We start from the raw sequence: 18,293 nt of genomic DNA on the forward strand, positions 1-18,293 counted from the left end.
TAAATCACCGCTACATTAATGAGGTAAAATAAAAAATCGAAACGAATAAATAACAAAGAGAGAGAGAGAGAATTTAAAAAAACCAACAACAACAACAAAAACCCCAACCTGACATAGATTTTAATATTAATTAAGAACATACTGAATAGCAAATTGTCTGTCATTAAAGCCAACTTCCTCCATTGTTGATGGAGAGGAAAAGGTCTGGGGATTGGATGGTGCTTTGTGGAGGGGGCAACTTGTGCAGAAGTAGGGACAGAATGAAGGTCATCGAGCGGGGATTGAAGGATCTGGGTGGGAGAGGTGACAGCTTAACTTTTCAGTTTAACAGTAGTGCCACAATTAGCCTGGATTCAAGTGAGAACAGGATCAGACTCCAGGGAGAGCAGACTGGGACTCCTGCATAAGGCACAGGCTGGCTCTCTGCATTGATGGGGGTGGGGAGGCATGGCATGGCCCCTTGTCCATCCCAAATCCATCTGTCCCAAGTCTGGCCCCAACACCAGAACACCTCTCCCTTCCAGGTGTCTTTCTGTCTTCTTATCAACAATGCTATAAACTCTGCCAGCTAGCCCCAGTAACCTACAAGCAGGTCACTTATTTCTCTCCAAGTGAGCAATTGGGAAAACAAGGTAATTTTAGAAGGCTTCCGGCTATGTTTGTGTTTTGTTAACTGCTTTAGTCTCCTGAGGACAATACCAAGGTAGTGCTGTCCTCTGTTCCCTTGTTCTTGCTTGCAGGGGAGACTAACTGTGCTGTAAGTTGTTTGCCTAGCTCAAGTGTAAGTGCAAGTGCAAGTGCCCACACGTTGTGCTATAGAGGCTGCCTTTTACCCCTGCTATGATAGAACAGCTTTGTGACCCAGGTAAGGCAAGCTCTGCTTGTGAATTTGGTGTTCTGCACTGCTGTGACACAGACATGATTCATGCTGAGGTTGGTGATCTGACCACTCAGGAATGGGACGGCAGTGAGGTTTCATCTCAAGTTGCCAGTGACTACAAGATTTGTCCTTAACTCAACCCCTCCTCTCCCCCTCTCCCCTGTACTCTCACATGCAGTTGTGTAAAGGTATTTAGACAAAAATTGGTGACTCTGTCTCCTTGTGACCTTCAGAATCATTGCTATACTCTAGTTCATATTTTCTCCAGACACAGATGCATTGTTTATGGAAAGTTGTAAGGTAACGTGGCTAAGAAAACCAAGAACATTGCTTGACCTATGAATAGGAGCTGTTGGCTCAGAAGAAGGCTTGTCCCAGATACTTAACCCCAACTTCAATGGCAGGGCAAGTCCCATAGCTTTGCAGAGGCCTCAGTGCAGGGGCAAGGGCATGAATTTAAATGCTTTGCCTGACCACAGCTCTTGGTCCCTGAGACTTCCCCTTTCAGCATCACTTGAAGACCAAGCATGGAGAGAGGGTTGATGGTCATGTCAGCGTGGCAGCTGAGAGGGTAATACTGAAAAAGAAAGCAGGATCAGCTGCTTGTAGTCCTTGAGTTCAATAAGAGCCTAATCTAATTAAATGGAGACCACTATCAAATTACCAGCTCTCTTTTAATGTAGCCATTTTAAGTGGTTCAGTGTATTTATAGTAGGTGAGTTAGGGAGGGCTCTTCTCTCTTGAGGTTATGCTTGTGTATGAGGGAGAGATGTATAATAGCGTTACGACTAAAGCTTTGAATTATTTCCTGATTCCAGCCTGGAAAATACCATGCACAAGATTTAAGACATTGAAATCTGCTCCCAGATAGCCTCTGCCTATCTATGTGAATGTAGTGCTTGTTTGGGTTCGTTTCTTTTCTTGCCCCAAGCCAGCAGCACGGAAGTTTCCTTTCAGAATTAAGCTTCACTTAAAACCAATGTACCTTGTTCAACAGGCTCACATCAGTCAATAGCTGTGAAAGGGCATGAGGAGGGGCTTGCTGTGGTCGGATCTGGGAACTTTGGTGGGGATGGGATGGATTTGTCACCAATGGTTAGAGGGTGAACTGAGAGGCTCTCAGCCTCATAGCCTGGCTGATGGAGTGTCCCCGATTTGTCTTCCCTTTAATACTGTCTCTCCTGCAGCCCTTTCTGTTGCTCTCTCCGTAATCCCATCTCTGGGGGAGTTCCTGTGTGGCTGGATCTGTGTCAGACGATCCCCCAGGCTCACAGGGGGAGGAGGTGGGAAATGCTCATTGGGAGCAGTTTCCATGCAGAACGACAGTAATAATCCTTAGCCTTTTATCTGAAGCTTTTGCAAACATTAATTCATTAACCTCTCACAATCACCCTCTGAGGTGAGGATTATTATCCACGGGATTGGACAGATGGGGAAGCTGAGACAAGGATGAGGCAGTTGGTGCCACCAATTCCTCCCTGGTCCTCCTATAATCCATCTCTCCTCTGCCAGTGGGGGGTGGGACAGCTTCTTTGGGATACCCTGTCTGGGACAAGGACAGGATTTAGGGGCAGTGTTTGCTGTTAGACTCTGAAGGAGTCACATGTGTGGTACAGGGCTTTGTGCCTCTATGTCCCATAGGTGGTCGCCATGGGTCACCCCTATACCACTAACTGCCCTTTCTCCAGGAGCCCCCAGCAGGTATCTGTGCCTGTCTGGTCACTATTTATATTATCACTGTAAGCAGAGGGGGAAAAGGAAGGGAGGAGAGAGAGAGACATAGAGGAAAGTAACAAGACCTAGAAACAAAAGTCCTTTATGTCTCCTTAACCATCCCCATCTCCCTTCCAATTGCTATTTCTTCTTGTCTTAATGTTGTGTCTCATTCTTGATGAGAGAGATTAAAGCCCAAGAGATTAAAAGCTTACTTAGATGAGATAGACTTTACTGCCTCCCTCCCTTTTGCTGGGACAGACCTCTGGGAAACCTGTCTCTTGCTTTTCCCATCTTCTCTCTCCTCCCCTTCCCCTCCCACCTCTTGATCCTTAGAGATGAAAAGGCCTTTTCCTTCTGTCTGTTTGAGCCAGTCTGGCCATCTACAAGGCCACTCTTTGATCCTCGTTCAGGGTCAAGTGGAGAGAGGAAGGATGCGTCCGCAGCTGCAGAAGCCATTGACATAACGTCTTAGCTGTCCATTTGCAGCGACTCTAGCATCTCTCCTCTGAGACACCCTCCTTCCCCAGGCCATTCATCCACCTGAAAAGCTCTATGACAAAGCAGCTAAAAACCACCAATGGGTCTTGGAATCATTGCTGTGAATGTGCCACCCACGGTGATGTGAAGCCCCTCTTGGGATGTGAGCATGTGGGAAGAAGGCTGGAGCAGAAAAAAACTGGTGGTGGGCTCCCTTGACTATTCCACCTTTTTCAAGGCAGATGCCAGTGCAGATAGAGGACTACAACACTTCCTTTCATCTCTGACAAAGGGATTTTTCAACAGCAAGTCTGATAAAGCACAGATTTGCTCCCATTCATTCTCAGTGTGTTTGGTATGTGGAATGGAACACATTCATTGCACTTTGGGTTGGTCCTGCCTCTTCCATGGAGACCAGTTCTTCCAAACTTGTGCCTACTAAAGGAAACCATAAGGGCTTCAACTTTTCCACTGTGGTTCCAGACCAGGGCTGGAAAACCCAATGCCTTTCTGTCCTTTCATTTCACAGAATCACAGAATCATAAATGTTGGAAAACATCTCAAGATCACTTAGTCCAACCGTCAGCCCATCCCCACCATGCCCACTAACCATGTCCTCAGTGCCACATCCACACAGCTCTGAAACATCTCCAAGGAACAGCGACTCCATCACCTCCCTGGGCAGCCTGTGTCACTGCAGCACCGCTCTTTCTGAGAATAAATTTTTCCTAACAATTTCACAGAGGGATTCACTGCTCCCAGCTCGATTGAGTTCAAAGTTGCTCTTCACAGCACAGAAACCGATGGAGTTAGAACTGAACTTGGCTCCACCTGGTCAATTGCAGTGCTTCCACAGCTAGGGCAGAGAAGAAGGCCAATTCTGTGTCTCATCCTGGCAGAGCCTGCTAACTATGGTATGCTTGCAGACCTCTCAGCATGACGGAGACAGTGGTGTGCAGCCCATGTGCCTCCTCTAGCTCCACACATATTAAGGCAGAATCTGGCAGCACTCCCACCTTGGATTCTCTGAGCATGGTAATGACCAAAGCTCACATGGGATATTATTTCCAAACACGCTGAAAAATGCTCCCTGCTCCATATGGCAAAGGAGGAGGCTCCAGTGCAGCAGTGCAGGAATTGTCCGTGTGATGCAGTGCTCGCTCTGTGCTCGCCATCTCCCACGAATGCTGTGTGCAGCCACCCGTGCAGAAAGAGCCTTCCATCTTCATTGCTGACAGCTGTCAGTCTCCAGGAAAAAATCCCTTCTCTCCCTGCTCCCACAGTCCCACAAGCAAGGAAGGAAATCTGCCAACACGGTGCTTCTCCCTCTTGCTCTCTCTTTTGCTGCCTGTGAGGGAAGTTGCAGGGAAATAATGAAATAAAAGCCAAGGCCCAGAGAAAGCTGATTCATCCACAGCCCAGGGCCAGCGGCCGGCTCCAAGCAGAGCTGTAAAATCAATCTGTCACTGCTCACCGCAGTATAGATCAGGGCAGAGATTGAGACTGCAGCGAGGGCTGAGCCCAGCCTCCTCCTGAGGACCTCTTTTCCAGTGGTGGGACCCCACGGGGGGCACAGATGGATGGATGGGGAGGAGGCAAAGAGGGAAAAGGGCTCTGTGATCCTTCACTGACTGTGCTTGGCATGCACCCACGCTGCCCAGTTCAAGGACCCGGCGGTGGGGGATGCTGAATGTGAGCTCTGGTAACCCCAGCACGCAGCAGAAGGTTAAAACTTCAGTTAAACATGTAAAACAGAGCAATCTGTGGGACTGTTTCTGTCTCTGTGTTTCCGTCTCTGTTAGGGAGACAGAGAGGCTGGAGGGCGGTTGTCTCAGCAGCATCAGCACGAAAGAATGAGAAGGTGATTATTCTTCTGTGGTGTTGGGCATAGAGCAGAACGCGCCTGCAGCTGACTTCCACTAAAGTATCCGTGACGTACTTACTTTTTTTTTTTTTTTTTTTTTTTTTTTGCTTGGTGAGGTTCTTTTTTTTTTTTTTTTTTCCTTTTTTTTTCTTTCTTTCTTGTGAAGTAACAAACAACAGAGTCTTTTCAGGGCTTCTGACAAGGACAGAGCCTCTGCAAAATAAACATGAGGGTGAGCTTCTCTACCTTATATCTGATCATCTGTCATGGGGCAAATAAACACTGAGGGCATGGCTTGGAATCAGATAGAGGACCCAAGTGCCCCACATCCCTGGGGATGTGCTGCTTACTTCTATGTGTCTCTTGGCTCTGTTCAGTCTGTTTGATTGAAGAACTGTTCATGGGTCTGTGTAAGTGTAAGGTAGGACAATCTGACGTCCCCTTCAGCCACAGAAACACAAGGATCTTGTCCCAGCACCTCCCAGTGGCTGCATCAGCAGCAAAGCTGGCGGGGTCCCATCTCTTGAGAGACAATCATGGAGGAATTCCATCAGAAGAAAATCCTGTTTTGATTTGGTGTTGGAAACCATTTCTTTCAATACAGCCTGTGTTTCTCAGGGAGTGTAAAAATAACGGAAGCAAGACTTAATTCCCACAGTTTTTAGCTTTAAGTGAGCTTGAAAGGAAATAATCCACAATCATAACTCCCCCAAATGATCAAGACAAGGAAACTGAAGTTTGTAGCCTTTCTCATCCCAGGTGGAGCAAGTAGGTTTGTCATTTAACTCAGTGGGAACAGACATCTGATGGATCAGGGAGTGCACAGAAATGTCCTCAAAGCTGCTCAACCCTTGTGTCTCATAGAATGGTTTGGGTTCATAAATCATAGAATATCTCAAGCTTGAAGCGACCCATAAGGAGCATTGACTCCGTCTCATGGCTCCACACAGGACCACCCAAAATGGTTGGAAGGGACTTTAAAGACCACCTAATTCCAACCCTCTCTCTTTCTGAGAAGCATCTGTGTGTTTTCTGACTTCAGCTCATGGATTTTGGGGAAAAGAGAATACAAGAAGCTTCCTAACCACCATTTTCCACAAGGATGATGCCCTTATATTTGTGCATCTAATGGACAAAAGTGTTTCTTGGTGCCATCTTAGGTGTGAGGCTGGAGCTGGTTTTGTGTGTTTGCTGTTCTGTCCCTGAGGATGCAGAATGCATGTGAGAAGACTTGGGGCAGTTCCATCCTTGTTGGGTTTAGATTTATGTGAGGTAATTTCTCTCCCAGCAGTGAGAAAAATGTACAGTGTCAAAGGAGCTCACCCCACATAAAGGTGTGTGATAGATTGCTTATGTATTTCTTCAACACCTATATTGGCATTGAAGAACAAGGAGTGGGTCCACAGCGATGACTCTTTGGATGCAGCTGGAAATCACAATATCACATATTTAGTAATTGTGGTGCATGTGCATGATGGGATAAGCAGAATCGGGTGTCTGTTCTCCCAGATGTTGAGAGCTTGTACATACTGGTGCTGAGAAGAATGCCTTCACCCAGCTGCTGTGAGTGTGGCTGTGTGAAGAAGGGATGCAAACAGTGTCTGCTCAGCTGTGTGTGAAGCATTTCCTTTTGTTGCTGCTACCTCCAGTGAGAGGCACATGCGCAGCTGGCATAGGAGCATGTGGGTGTGAGTTGGTCATGAAGAAATGCAAGTGTTGGGTCAGGATGCTGACATCAGAGCCAGCTCTGAGCAGGGAGCAAAGCGCTTCCCAGCACCAGAATGGACCTTGAGACATTTCTGAGCAAGGCTGTGACACGTGGCTGCCTGCAATAGCAGGAGACTGGATTGCACAGCTCAGGAAAGCAATTCCCATCCCATAAGCTGCATTCCTTAGTTTCTTTGCAGCTGTTGCATGGCTATGTGTGGCTGGGCAAGACAGAGCATCCCTCCACATCTGATTGTGAGGAATGTGGAACATGGTTTGTGCATCTGATGTCTGGCTGACATGTATGCTTTCTATGTATGCTTCCTTTGTTGGTTTCAAAGCAGGTATCACCTTGTGTGTTTGGGGGCTGAGCTGGGCCAGCTCTCCAGCACCTGATGCACACGTGTGCTTCTTTCTGTCTGTAGGTGAGATCTCCATCCATGGTGGCGGATGTGCACTTCGATCTTCCAGGAAGCTGGAACATATATGTGGTATGTCCAAGAAGATGCTGATCTGAGCAGGCGTGGGAAAGTCTCCCCATGCATGTGTATGTGTGGGAGTGAGGGTTTTTCCCAAACTCCTGTTGCATCTGTATGTGCTGATGTGCAGAATACCACAGGGGCACACACTGAGGTGCAGTTTCCCACGGCTTTCACATCCGCACATGCCACATACCTGCACGGCATCCATACATGTAATGTGCATCCACCTGCAGGGGTGTTGCATGTAGCTGTTGCTTCAGAGCACGCGTGTGTGTGTGCCATTCTTAGAAACCATTGTGTTTTCACGTCGGTGACACGATCCAGAGCAGCTGAGGTGCTGCTGCTCGCGTGTGTGTGCGTGTGCGTTCCCTACAGCCGCTGCCGCTGTCACGCGTGGGCCGGCGCCGTGCCTGCCCCATCCCTCCGGTCCCCCCACCCCCCTCACACCCCGTTCCTCCCGCACCGGGCGAGCAGAGCTCGGCGCCGGCTCCATCCATGGCAGAGGCAGCTCCGCCGCTGGCAGCCGGCACGAGCACAGCCCCGGCAGCCTGGCCCGCGGCGCAGCCATCGCTCGTCGTTTAAATGCCTTCTTCCCCCGGTGATGCGGATGCGGAGAAGGCAGCAACCCCCCCCCCGGCTGTGCGCTCCCTGCCCTGGCTGCTCCTGTGCGCGGCGGGGAGCGCTGCTTAGGGGACAGAGCAGCCGGGAGGGGTGACACGGGGCGGGGGACAGCGCGGAAGGGCTGCGGTTCGCGCCTCCACGGGGCATGTCACGCGTGGGAGCGGCCCTCCAGGAGCAGGTATGTGTGTGTGTGCGTGTGCGTGTGACACACTCGGTGCGTACGGCTCGGTGTCGCCCGCTCGGAGACGCGGCTGAGCTCGGAGGGGGAGCGGAGAGGGGCAGGATGGAGGGATCGCCTTTTCCCCGCTGCCCACCCACGGGTGGGTGTCTCTGAGCCGGGGTGAGTGCGTGGGAGATGGGGAAGGAGTGGGGAAAATGCCCATATGGGAGACGGGAGGGAACGAAGCTGGGGGAGAGGTGCTCCCCATCATCGCATCACCCATCAGTGGTGGTAGGGAGAGAGGTGCTCCCCATCACCATCTCCGTGTATGTTTGTGTATGTGCCGGGGATCGGGATGCTGAGTAGATCTAGGGCTTTGCATGCAAGCTGGGTTGTCTGCTGTGCTTCAGTCCAGAACCCGCAAGGGGAGAGGATCCATGCATATTTTTTGTGTCTGTGTGTGTGTGTTCATCTCTCTATATTAATGTATACATCTATACATAAACATATATCTGTAGGTATATCTGTATATACCTATAGGTATATACCCCCATATCTATAGGTATTCATATCTATAGGTATATGCCTCTCTGTATGAACGTATGTGTAAATATATCTATAGTTTTATGCCTATACCGCCTTTATATCCATGTAACTGTAGATACACAGACATATGTGTAAATTGGTAGCAGTTAGCATGGGGAGAAGAAGGCAGACCCATCCCAAACTTTGCCAGGGAGCCTTTGCAGCCCAGGCTGTGTCCATGTCTGTGTGTGTTTGCCTGGTTTGAATGCAGGGGAGTGAGTAAATCTGGGCTCTGCTCTGACACCGCTCTGCTGGGAGGCTGCTGGATGCACGAAAGTCATTGCGTGGTGTCTGGCGAGTGTGAGAGTGTGTGTGTGTGAGTGTGGTAGTGGTGGGATCTAGCTATTTACGTAGGGGCCCAGGACAGCAAGCGGGATGCATGTGGATGTGCACAGGCATTGCTTGCAGGTTGCCTGTATGCCCATTTATTCCAGCAGGGAAAGCGTGCCCACATTTTTATGCATCAAGATCCTCCTGCTTTGGGGCATGGGATGGGGGGAGGAGAAGATGAATGAATGAATGGGAGCAAGAGGATGGGGAAGAAGGAGGGGTGGGGGGTGGAGGAGAAAGACGAACAGACGCATCCTAACCTCATCCCAGGATGGGCAGGAGTACACAGCTGCCGCTGTTCCCATTCCATAGCTTGGATCTGGTTGGGGAAAGGCAGCATAAATCTGCTAACGCTGCAGCAGGCAGCGTACTCGGGAGCTGCTCTGCATAATACCCTCCTGTATGTGTGCTGGGGTGGCTCCCCCCTGGCCCTGTGTGCATGCATGCCAGCGCACATGTGTGCATGTGTGCAGGAGGTCGGAGGCGGTGGGGAGCAGGATGTGCACAAGCACTGTGCTTGCAAACATCCTTGTGAGTAGCCAAAGAAGGAGGTGTCTGTAGTGGTGGGGAGCAAAGAGCATTGCTTGTGTGCTGCGGGTGTGTGCATCTTGCAGCCGCGGTTAGTTTGCATCCTCACACAGGCGCCTGCTGCTGCTGGGGGCTGGTGTGTGCACATAGAGTGGGTGCACGTGTGCGGGCCAGGCTCAGGGGTTACCCCCTCTCCCCTCCTTTTTCCCCTAAAGGCTGGAGAGCACAACCCTTCTGCCCACCCTGGAGGTAGGGAGCTCTAAGGGAAGCTGGGGAGCTGGGAGAGGGCTGCTGAGATTGGAGGAGGGATGTAATGACGATCAGTGTATGTGTATGTATGAGGGGGGTCCGTGGCCCTGAAGGGGGCCTGGGAAGAGGGAAGGCTGCATTGCCTGCTGCGAGCCAAGGTATTTGTCATGCATCAGGAGGTGGGAGGATGTGGGAGTGTGTGATGTGGGGGTGCCGGGTGGAGGGGGTGAAGAGGTACTGTGAGGGTATGGGAGGATTTGGGGTGACCCCCATCCTTCTGTCCCCTCCCAGTCTCCTTGCACCCCATCACTGCTAGGTCTGGGGAAATGCAGCCCAGCAGCATCACTAATGCAATAATATTCCAAGGAACCTTCATTTGCATAGAGCATGCATTATTAATATATTTAAATACAGCCCCCCCTTTCACCTCCCCCCTCTGTACCAGCAGCAGTGAGGGAACTGCAGGGACTGGAGGGCTTCTGCCGCGGTGCCGGGGGTGAGAAGCAGCCACTATGACCCCACTGATTTCCCCAGCCCTTTCCCCACCCACCACCCTCCTCGTCCTCTTATTTCCCCCTGCAATGGGTTTGCCTTTCAGGGCATCAAACCTAAAGCGGGATACAGGGAGCTGCCTCCATCTCTCTCTTCCCATCCAAAACCACAACAGGAGCTGCGGATGCATGGCCTTTCCCTCTCTTCACCCAGTTCCAGGAGATGTGGGCTTTTGGGATTGCGTTGTCTGAGCCGGTGCAAAGCAATGCCATGCAGTGAAAGCTGCTTGTAGGGAGCATACAGCAGAGGGGTGTTAGGAGGGGTTGTTTAGGCGATGGGGCAGCCTGCGGTTAAAATCAGAAAGGTAGAACCGCAGGCAGGGAGGAGGGAGGGCGATGTGGCTGTGCTGGTTACCTGGGTCGTGTCAGAAGGCAGATGCGGCTCCAGGCAGGGTGCAGCTGCCTCGTCTGACCCTGCTCGCAAGTGGCGGAGAGCGCTGCCCACCTGGGAAAAAAAGCTTGTGGTCACATCAGGGCCCGCTGCAACCTCCTGACGCTGTCAGCAGCCGTGTCACAAAATATCAGCACAACTGCTGGGAAAGAGAAACCTGGTTGTTCTCTCCCTTAGCCCAAACATTGTGGTTTTTTTTCCCTCTGTCCTCTGTAAGCGTGGGCTTGGACAAAGCTGTTCCTTATATTAGCACAGGAGATAAGGGAACAGCTCTGTCCTTACACTCATGAAAGCAGAGGAGATGTGCCCAGCTCTGGGGAAGGGATGTGACATCTCTCAGGCACGCCTGCAGCCCCCCCTCATACCTGGAGACCAGGGCAGGACAGGAGCAACTCAGCACAGGAAAACTGGAAGCAGAGGTTCTTCTATTTTTTCCTCCAGGAAGAAGCAGAGCTGTCCTGAGCAGTGATGGCTGTGGGTATGTATGGGGAAACCTGCAGAACACCATGTGTTCTGCCCATAGGACTGTCCAGTTTGGCTTTTGGGAGGTGGCAGTGCCATAGGACTGCTGCTGTGAGTCTGCTGTAGTTGCTTAGGTCTCATGATGGTGATGGGCTGACAGTTGGACTGGATGATCTTAGCAGTCTTTTCCAACATTAATGATTCTATAATTCTATGGTCTGACAGTACTTATTGCCTCATGTTATTAGAGCTGTGTCTGTGTCCTGGCTTTCCTGTGTTCTCTATCCAGTGGGGCAGCTTTGTGCCTCACTTTGCTGTCCCATGAGCTCCTCTTCAAGAGAATGGGGGTGACAGCGGACTTTGTGTCTCCTGGGAACATGGAAGTACTTGGGCATTGCCTGAGATGAACTGCTTGCTCGTGAATAGGACTGACCAAATAATTATATGTTGCTGAGGAGAAATGACCTCATTTGCTCAATACTTCCAAGCCAAGAGGAAACCCAGTTCCAGCTGACCAGCTGAGGTCCAGAAGGAGGGGAGGGTGGTTGTTGCTTTCAATGGCATTATAAGGGGCTGGAAATAAGCCATTAGGAGCCAGGTGGAGGTGAGTGGTCCTAAGGATTTGTGAGAAAGCTGTTGCTGATTGCAGGGAGATTTTGAGGTTCCCAGGCAGACCTGGTTTGGGTAAACACAATGGCAATATAGTGCTGTATAGCATGACACCACATGTCACAGAGGCAGGCACAGGATCAAAACCCTGGAGCAGAATCTGACCTATTGCGGAAGGTGAGGCCCATCCATTATTCTGCATGGACCCAATGGGTGTTCTGGGGCCTTGCCTTCCCAAGTGCCCTCAGCCCAGGAGCGCATCTCCAGTTTTTCAGCATTTTTGCCTTAGAGTTTAGTTCCAGGCTGTGCTTTACGGAGCTGATGGTGCCACGTGAATTTCTCAGAGGTGAGATGAAGTGTCTGGAGTCAGGAATCCATGTTTTTCTCTATGCAGAAACATCCGCACACAAAGATAATGCCTATCTGATTTTGGTAAGCTGTAGGGGAAGTACTATTTACAAGAAGACATGGATGGATTCGATTCCTGTGGGTGTCAGTTATTCTGATAGCAGAGAGGTGGAGCTGATACTTATGTGAGGAAGGGTCATCTGTAGCATGATGTGGAAAGAGGGTCACGGCATTGTAGCTCTGCCACAACTGGCTTGTGGGGAAATCCCTTCCCCTCTGCTTCCCAGCACCCACACCAGTTCTGAGTAGTTTTGGTGACAAACTATTCACCATTGGAGGCACAATAGACACATAGATTGTGTCCTGGGATGATGTACAGGCTACTGGTTGCCTTAAGGCAAGGTGTCATATGTTTGTGTTCACTCTTGCTGTGGCTCACAATCTCAGACTGTTGATCAGATGGATCAGAGCTCCCTGTGTGTTTTTAGGTTCCTATGGGGATTCCATGAGCTATCTTTCCTCTGGGAACATTGATGTATGCATGAGAACATGTGTGTTTGTGAACATGGAGAGAAGCATTTCTCTCTGCCAGAGAACAAACATCAAGGAAAAGATTATTAGAGGTGGCAAAGGATGGGCAGAGGTAGGGGATGAGGCTGAGCAAAGGGGCAAATGCCTGGAGGATGGGTGCAAGCTTCCTGGTGAGAGTGCTTCAGTCAACTATGAGATAACCTGGCAGGTTTAGGGTGATGCAACTGCTTACAGCAAGGAATTATATGGTGGTGAAAAGGGATACAAGGGAGCAAGACAGACTTGGCCAGTGATGAAGGTAAAATGACCTGCGAGGCCTCTTTTGCGTAGGTAGGATTGCCAGGAAAAAAAATTGAGAGATATTTGGTTGTCATTCACTTTGTATTGATTCCCTGTCTTACTGTTGGGGAGAAATTGCAGATGCTGTTGTTGAGGAAGCAGAGAGGTGGTACGGGAGGAGTGAGTAAATAGAGTCTGATGGAGGTGGAGGACACTGCTGGCTTCTTCTTCCTATCCTTTCTGATTGGAGAGGTTGCCTAGGAAGCAATCTTGTAGGAATTGCCTGGGGTGCTTTCTAGGAGAATACAAGCTAAACTTTTCACAGTGGGTGAATGCCTCTTTCTGGACAAAGATGATTTGGCATGAGGACAGTGGGGTTGGGAGGATCATTCTTCTCTCTTCTGACTCCCTAGTCACAGATGGCCCAAAATTGGGACAACAAGGTCAGAAGGATTAACACCCCTCCTCTTTTTTCCCCATTGCAGTCACAGGCCAGGAAAATTGAGTCAGATCATAATAAAAGGATTAGTGTGAAGAGGCTGCCGTGAATTGTGTGATAGACAGGTCAGGAAAATGGAAGGGAATTCAAGGGGGGGGGGGGTTGGCCCTGTTACAGATGGTCTGCTGAAAGGGTTCTGTGTTTACCAACAGGGAAAGGGAATTTGGTCTTATGAAGTTTGAAACAATTAATTGAGGGGACTAGCCTCCAAGAACAAATGTTATCCCCAGCAAGGATCTGTACTGGGATGACTGGTTGAAATTAAGTCCTCAGATCTGCTTCCAGCTTCTGGGGCAAAGGGGAAAAAAACTCATATTGGAATAAGGTCTGTTGTTTGCTCTCTTGTGCATCCATTTCTAATAGGGGACTTAATTTGGGACATTAAGTCCCAAAATGATACTCATAGCTCCTATTTGCTCAAGACATCTGAAAGCCAAAGGGATATAGAAAGGACCTTGCTGAGCCAGGCCAAAGATCATTCCAGTCCAATATTTCTGTTGGAGATATTGGATTGGCTAAGAGAGGATTCCCAGAAGGAAGACTGTAAGGACAGGACAACTGCATAGGAACACTTTTTCTGAACTATCCTTTAGCCTCCAGTGATGTGTGGCTGAGGAATCTTGACTTAGAAGGCTGCACACCTCTGAGACCTGTATGGATACTTTTCCTCTGTGGATTTGTTCAACTACTTTTTGAAGTAGAGTTTTAGGATCCAAAAAAACTCACAGCAGGAAGTTTGGAAGTTTAAAAAAGGCATCATGCTATGAAACAGTTCCTTTTGTTTGTCTTGAATCTGCTGATTTCTGGCTTAATCTCATGACCCTTGTTTCTCAGATGGGAAGAGACAGTTGAAGCATGTTTCCTTCACCCTTCCCATGTGGGTTTTATAGACTTCTCTTGTATTGTGGTCTCTATCATCTCTTTTCCAGTACTCCTTCACCTTCCTTCTTTCTGCTTCTCCCTTGGCCATAGCAGAGCAACTTCGTAGTGGCAGAAAGCTATGGGGCATTGCTAGCAGAGTTTTGATATGATGTCACAGGGACGAGCAGTCCCAGGTCCCACACAAATGAAAGCTTTTGTGTCAGCTGAAGATGACACAAAACAAAACAAAGTGACAAAGTGTGAGAAGTGGAGAAGAAGATGGAAAAGGAATTTGAACCATCTGAAGATGCCCTGGACCATTAAAACAAGACAGAGCAGGGCCCTAAGGAGGCTTGAAGAAAAAAAAAAAAAGGGAAAGGAAAGTTGAAGTGGACCTTGGGATTTAGGAATAGCTTCTCTGGGAATAGCCTGTAGTGTTCAGTACAGACAGGAGTTGGGATTGGTCAAAGTATAGAAGGTGAGGAAACTGAGAGGCCAGAGGTGATGGAGATCTGGTTGGGACTCTGTTCAGACCAGCAGAGAGGAAAGGAATGATTAATGATGGGTTAGTCTGTAGATACAAGTTTCTTGGGAAAACATGGGTTGGACATACTGGTGTGATGTGCTGTGCAAGAGTTGGAGGAGAGAATAAAAGGGCATGGACTATGTATGAGAAGGATCTTAGAACCAAGCACAGCACATGGAGAAGTTGACCCATTTGAAAGATTCTTCTCAAGCAGACTGAGAAACATAGAGACAAAACCCTTGCTGCTATTAAGATCTTATTGTATTTACTAATTAGCCAAGACCCTCAGCCAGCTAATGCAGAGAAGATGAATGAAAATGAAACACCAGCCATTTTGTGAGCATTCTTCAAACAAAATAAGTTCAGAGGGAGGAAATGGGCTCATGATAGGAAAAAAGAAGTCCCTATAGGGTCTGTGAGAGGGTGAAAGGTGAAATAAATTTGCAGGGTGCAGAGAGAGAAGGTACATTTCCATAGCCATTTAGACATCTTCTATAGAGGAAAACTACTATACTGAGTAAATGAAGGAAAATAGAGAGACGTTGCAACACACCAGGTGTATGTAAGGCTCTTATGTCGGTAATTAGTAGTCGAGATGATGAGGGAGAAGGTATTTTTCTGTCTACTCTCATAATTTTCCATCCTTTCCTTTCTTCTGCCTGCTCTCCCATGCTGAGATAAACTTTTTTTTCTTCTGTGTCTCCTCACTTAACACCAGCTGCACCTTGTGCCTCTGTTTGCCTTCCTTTAATCCACGGGATGGATAAATGACAGACCCCCACCGTAATTTTTTAAATCAAAGCCCTTTATCTTGAATTGAGCAAGGTCGGGGGAAGCATCTTAAGGCATCAACTGCATTTTTTATCTCTGCCTGAGAGCAACTTAAAGGATGGCTCAACAGGATTAGTAGAAAGCACAAGATTGGACAAATGGATTTGGCAGGGGCTGGCTGGTGGGCCTGAGGGATCCAGAGCTTGCTGTGCTGCGAACTTGGAGAGCTGGGCTCTGCTCAGGGCCTCTCTCGTTGCCTGCTACCCGCTGTGCCTCCGGGTGGGTGGAGGCAGCCAGATGGATGCTGAGCATGGACCTGAGCAGCCTGAGACTGCAGCACCATTCTTTGCTGATTGGTGAGTGCTGTTGGGTCATGGCATGCATACACTGCATCATGCTCAATGGGTGATTGCCTTATGGGCATTCAACTTCTGCAAGCCATGGCCAAGGAGGATGTTATTCTTCGGCTTGGCTTCTTCTCCCCTTTTTGTTTTACATTTTTTGTGAGTGCAACCTCTAGCAGGGAGCATCATGGTGGTGGGTTTGTGGAAGGGCAGGTTACTACGTGTAACCTCTACTTGCACAGCTCCATGCTGTGCCATGCAGCCCCAACATGCCTGTGACCTTTGCCATTCTCTCACGTCAGGTGGGGTATCTCCTCTTTGGGAAACTGATAGCTCTACCTGAGGTGAGAGAGGGTGTGGACTTCCCCATCTACATCCAGGTACTGCTGTCCCATCAGCTACGCTCTAGTAGCTACTACTAGGCAGACACCCTTCTTGCATGTTCCATTCAAGGGCAATGCCCCTCACATTATCCTATGTGCACACAAACAACAGTGTGAATCAAGCATTCCCCTTGCCAATCTTTTCTCCAGCGGGAACACGTCTCCAGGGCTGATGGGTCCCTCTGGGAGAGAAGACCCTATTTTCTCTCCACTGTCCTCTGCCATCCTGGCTGTGTGTCCTTGGGCTCTTTGTTGGTTGAGAACACCCCAGCCCATGTACATTGCCCAAGGGGAATACTCATGCAGTTCCTGCATAGAAGAGAATTTGCATGCATGGTGGGGGAGAGTCAGCCTGGCCTGTTTATTCTTAACGCTCAGTATTATCTCTATTAATAATGCCACCTCTGCCTCACATGCTAATTAAGACTCAGGATTGTTAATGCAATCGGGAATTTGGGCAGAGACCACACAAGACTGGCTGGATTAAGTTAACCTTACGGACTGTTAATGGATCTCCTGGAGGGGCATTTCTGCCTAATGAGTATCCAGCTTGAATGGTAATCAGGGGCTTGCTCTGCATGCTCAGCAGGGACCTTCAGGCAGGGATGCCGCAGGGCAGGAGCTGCTCATGGGGAAAGCGAGAGAAGATGATGAGGAAAGAGAAAGAGGCAGGGCTGGGGATAGCGACCTTGGGGTGATGGAGGAGCTTCAGGCTGAGAGAGGAGCAGATATGCTGATGTTGTTGCACATGGGGAGGCCTGGCTGGCTGCTGGGACTGGTTTTGATGGGCACTTGATTATTAAGACAGTGTTCCTTTTTTTTTTTTTTTTTTTTTTTCTTGGTAGTGATTTCCAGCAGTGAAAAGGTTGCCCAAACTGCCTTAGCTGCATGTAGAGATCTTCTCTAGGGAAAAAAAAATCAAAACCCCAAATAATTAGAAGATCCTGGCCTGACTCCCAGAGGACTGCACTATAAGTCTGAAGGATCAGAGAGATGGACTTTCCCCAGCCTGTATGGTGTGGGGTAAATGTTAGGGAAGGGATTTGCCATGGAGAAGTTTATTGCCTTGCTGGTGAACAAAGTGGAAGGCTGGGTCCCTTTTCAGAGAAATCTGGGAACAGGTTAAAGGAGACGACAATTTGTTTAGAGGCTGTCAACATAGAGGGTTGGGTAAATTTGGGGATTATCACGGATTGTGGATTTCAGTGAAGAGAAAAGAGATGGAGCTAAAGTGTTAGATTCCATTTTTAGGGCTAATGTGAGATCCTGGGCCTGGATGGAACTGCAGCTTGCTGGGAAACTGCCGGGGAAGGTGGTTAGTTTTTCATGTCTGGTTCCTGTGTGCTAGTTTATTTCTCCAGAGGGAACAGGAGCAGACTGGGACACAAGGCAAAGTCAAAGCCAAAAATGGAGGCTGACTGCTTGCAGTTCAATTTGGGGAGTAATTTAGATCAGCTCTGGGAGAAATATACAGAGCTCAGGGTAAGGTACTTGGGAGGAAGGTAGTGATTTGAAGAACAGGTTAAGGGAACAAAGGAATGGCTTTGGGGCTTCTTATTTAAGGGCCATTGACCCAAGAGATCCTTCAGTGAGCAGTTTCCATGCTTTGGATCCCAGCCAGCAGGTTACAGGAGGTTACACATCAAACCCAGTTGTGGGTGATGCTGGCTGGGGAATTGTAAGCCAGTCAGTATTCTGTTTTATACTCTTGGATATAACATCTGCTGCCTACTAACTCTGTTATTTTGAGCTGTCCTACTTGGGCTATATCAGCTCTGCATGGCCCAGGGACTGGATGTGAACCTCAAGTCTCGTTTGCAGTAGAAGTTCAGAGTTTGGGTGGAGGTTTGTGATGCAGATCCTGATGGCTAACAAGGGGTAACAAGAACACTGAAGGGAATAGATAGAATTCAGGCTGCTGAGCAAGGTTTTCTTTTCCTTCTGGCTCTTGATATGGGAAGATACTGGGGAACTACAAGGAAGGGAATTCCCTGGCTGTGTGTTGCTGCATGGGAGTCAGTTCCCAGGACTGACTGCTGCAGTGAGGGAGGGGAACTGAGGGAAGGCATGGAAGGAGAAGCAGAGACCCAGAGGAGAGACAGTGCAGGAGGCAGATGGGCTCTTCCACCCAGAAAGGGA

The 18,293-nt window shown here is 49.0% G+C and overlaps 1 long non-coding RNA gene across 2 annotated transcripts in view; it reads left to right on the forward strand.

Moving 5' to 3' along the window:
• Nucleotides 1-7,578: 7,578 nt before the first annotated feature.
• Nucleotides 7,579-18,293, forward strand: part of LOC149919604 (uncharacterized) — a 45,686-nt gene continuing 34,971 nt past the window's right edge. Inside the window, exon 1 of one of the 2 annotated variants that reach the window (XR_016467734.1) lies at nucleotides 7,579-7,925. This is a non-coding gene — a long non-coding RNA (uncharacterized LOC149919604). Of the gene's footprint in view, nucleotides 7,926-7,946; nucleotides 8,088-18,293 lie in introns of those variants that run through there. The other variant, XR_016467735.1, reaches the window with a different exon arrangement.

Source organism: Phasianus colchicus, chromosome 1 (genome assembly GCF_987193195.1).
Source record: "Phasianus colchicus chromosome 1, bPhaCol1.hap1.1, whole genome shotgun sequence".
Classification (NCBI taxonomy): Eukaryota; Metazoa; Chordata; class Aves; order Galliformes; family Phasianidae; genus Phasianus; species Phasianus colchicus.